General features: G+C 30.9%; 1 long non-coding RNA gene across 1 annotated transcript; it reads left to right on the forward strand.

Annotated features, from left to right (window-relative positions):
- Window positions 1-768: 768 nt before the first annotated feature.
- Window positions 769-3,973, forward strand: LOC148603955 (uncharacterized). Its single transcript, XR_015916496.1, has 3 exons — window positions 769-932; window positions 1,513-1,629; window positions 3,080-3,973. It is a non-coding gene; the product is annotated as an uncharacterized LOC148603955 (long non-coding RNA).

Raw genomic sequence — 3,973 nt, forward strand, 5'->3', positions numbered from 1 at the left:
TTTTATGATGCTGACAATGACTTAAATTGATCAACTTCAAACATAAAGTGGTCTACACATATCTAATGTACATTGAAAACAATAAGAAGTGGTTTCAAAGCTAAAACTGTCACTCCAGATCAATTTAAACCAGACCTGTACAGAGCTTACCTTGATAACCTTACAGATATCATATAGGTACAGAAATCTGAAACATTTCTCTTTCAGACTCTTAAAACCTGCAGTGTGGAAAGTACTTAGAACTGTTATAAAAGGTGAAAATTAGGTATACTTTTAGAGAATTAAGCACAACTATTAACATAATACAAGTCATTGTTATTATTTACAATGAGTTTGTATTATCAATTAGAAAATGTGACTATGAATAGACAAAACAAGGAAATACATGTAAAGGAACTAAAATGGTTACTAAGGAAAAGGTCACAGTGCTCGTGTGATGGCGTTAATATCCTTTATAATAGTACCAATGCTAATTTTATTTAATAACTTTATTCTAGAGAATGATATATGAAATGATGATTTTCTGAGCAGTTTGATTCCATGACAGTGCTTGATTCAAAAGTCACACCAAACACATGTAGAATGGATTACTGATTTGGATTTATACATGCACACTATTTTCTTTTGGTATATAGCTAACATAGATTTGTGGCTATTTTTTATCATATTTGTTTTTTTTAAGTTTGTCTCACCCACAATCATACTTTGTCTTCACTTTACCTTACTTTCTAACAATATCCTTTCATTTCTTCACACCAAAGGATCCCAGACTGTATATTGTACAATTTTCAGTAAAAATAATTGCTGAAATCAAACTGTAACCAAGGAAAGATGAGGAATTTAACAAGTACAAGTAAAGGGAAAGGCAGAAACAAATCACGGAAGTTATTTGCATAAAGTGGCATTAGAGGGCAGCGGTAGATGTTATTACTGTAAGTGGTATGGAACATTGAAAGACTGGTAAAATTATTCCGAATCACTTAACAATAGAAAAGTTGTTTCAAAGTCAAATAACTTCCATATAACTAATTAAGTTTTTGATGTTTGAAATATGTTTCATTAGCTATGAACTGTAATGTGAATGACAGTTGATGATAACATCATAAACACGCTATATGGAATAAATGTAAATATATCTAAGTTGAAGAAAATACATAAAGTTATATTGGATAAGATGTCAACAGTTATAAATACTTGACTGTCAAAAGCAATGATAGAAAAGGCTTTTTCTTACAGTTTGATGAATAATTCTTCTTTGTCAACTTTGACCAAAGGTTTCTTGGAACCATGATTTGGTTATAATATATTTCTGTCTTTACACCATGGTCTTTTTGGTTTTGTTAAGTAAATATCAGAACAACAGAAAAGAATTATTTGATATCAGAAAATTTGATCCGAAGTCACAAGTATATGTCAAGGGAGGTAATACTGATAACATTAATGATATCATATTTTATTTGTATCTTTTATACTGGAGTATGTATTCTAAATAGTATTTCATTTCTTTTTCAGACTTTAAAATACATATTCTCTGTAATAAAAACTTAGATTAGAACTGTGGTTCGTACAAGTTATAAATCCTGGGAGTAAACCTTAGTTCTTAGCACAAACTGTGGTTTAAAAGTCAAGGTATGTATTAGGATGATAGGCTTTAGTTTTTAGTGATTGTAGTAAGAATTAGTTCCAAGGTTAAATGTTAAATTAAAACATGCAATTAGTTAATTTAATGACATCATGATTTTCAAACAGATTTGAAATTACAGCGATAAAGACTTTGGATGTAAACAACGTGTTAAGTAAGCTGTAAGGAATCCTTGTAAATACCTGTATACAAAATGTTGAAGAAAAAATATCATAAAGCAGTGATATCATATAAATAACAAGACAGTTAAACCTTTGATGAATAGATTTGCTTTACATAAGGGTTATAAAAAGGTTCATTAAGTAGTGATTTTCTCCATTGATGTTTATACAGTAGTTTGTAAACTTTATCGGAAGTGTTTTGTAATCATATAAACAATTCACTTTCTATGAGAACAGCATTCTGTTCATAATTTTAGCATGTTATTAAAACCACGGCATTTGTAAATTATTGTAAATATGTTTGTGCCATTTATTATTATTATTATTATGGATTCTGTTTTTCTCCCATTCTAAGCCTACACTGTGAGTTTTCCGCTACCAATTAAAAAGTGCCAACATTTGTTAAATACAGACTTGATCCTTGGGAATGTTTACGGCGACTGACCACGAGGGTCTTGCTCTTGCTGTAACCCAATATCCCCAGGATCATGTACCAATTGACCAGTCAGATGAATGCATGTACATGATCAAGCATGTATCATGCATGCACATCAGAGATAAATCGATCTTACACTCATGACCCATAGAAATCCGATACAGTCATTAATAGATTGACCAATCTATTATGACATGTATTTTACGGACAAACATTATTTTATTTTCCTATAAATGTTCTTTCTGTGAGAGACCATATTTATATTGCTGGTTGTTCCAATGTTAAACATGAACATCATACATGTAGTTATGTTGCTACAAGATTGAAGTCATCACTACAGAAGTTTTATGGTCGTCATCATGAACTCGTGGATCGTTATGGTGTATCCAACAGCACCATGAAAACTGATTTATTCAACGGGTCATAGTTTTCCTTTCCTCGTTTGTCTACCCCGGACTTGGCTTTTTATGAGCAACTCGGCGGGTGTTTCTAGAAAGGCAGAGGACGATTACCCTACCGGTGCACCTGGTCCATGCTTCCAGTTTTTAGTGGAGTCCGAGTTGCTCATTTAATTTTGTTACTTTGTATGTATGATTTTAGTTACTTTATGTTCTTTGTTTTGTATTTCTGTTTTCCATGTCTTGTCTTTGTCCCTGGATTATATTCTTTTGATTACCGCTATAACCTTGGTTGCCTTGATTACTCTTTCTAACATTTAATGAAAGAAAACCTGTCGAAGATGTCCTTTATTTTTTATCACAGAGGTATTTATTTCTCGTTATTTGAACATTGTTATCTGAGTTAATTGACTAAAGTGAATTCAATATTTTTGTATGACAGACATTGGATTATTTATCTGTTTAAAGTACCACTCGTGTTAAGCCTGACGCTGGACTTCCTGAACAAGATGTGTGACAACGGAGGTAATATTGATAACCCTACAGATTTCATTTATGTACAGAAATCTGAAACATTTCACTTTCAGACTCTTAAAATCTGCAATGTGAAAAAAACTTGGAACTGATGTAGAAGGTGAAGATTAGGTATACTTTTAGAGAATTAAGCACAACTATTGAAATAATACAAGTCATTGTTATTATTTACAATGAGTTTGTATTATCAATCAGAAAATGTGACTATGAATAGACAGAACAAGGAAATACATGAAAAGGAACTAAAATGGTTACTAAGGAAAAGGTCACAGTGCTCGTGTGATGGACTTAATATCCTTTAAAGTAGTAACAATGCTAATTTTATTTAATAACATTATTGTTCTGGAGAACGATGTGAGAAATGATGATTTTCTGAACAGTCTTGTCCCATGTTAGTGCTTGATGAAAATGTTAGACCATATACATGTAGAATGGATTACTAATTTGGATTTATACCAGCGAACTACTAGTGTTTTCTTCAGGTATATAGCAAAAATATACTTTCTGTGGTCTATTGTTTATCATATTTGTTTTTTAAAAGTTTGTTTCACACAAAATCATACTTTTTAACAATATCTTTGAATCACTTTACATCAACTGATCTCAAACTGAACAGAATTATTTGATATGATGATATCTGAGCTTAAGTTACAAAATGTATGTCAAGGGAGGTAGTACATGTACTGATAAAATTAATGATATCAGATTTCATTTGTATATTTCATACTTGAATATTTATTGTAAATGGTATTTCATTTCATTTTCAGACTTTTAAATAAAACATTTGTGTAATGAAAAACAA

This window comes from Perna viridis, chromosome 11 (genome assembly GCF_037379345.1).
Source record: "Perna viridis isolate PV_CMFRI_1.1 ecotype Kerala chromosome 11, ASM3737934v1, whole genome shotgun sequence".
NCBI classification, from domain to species: Eukaryota; Metazoa; Mollusca; class Bivalvia; order Mytilida; family Mytilidae; genus Perna; species Perna viridis.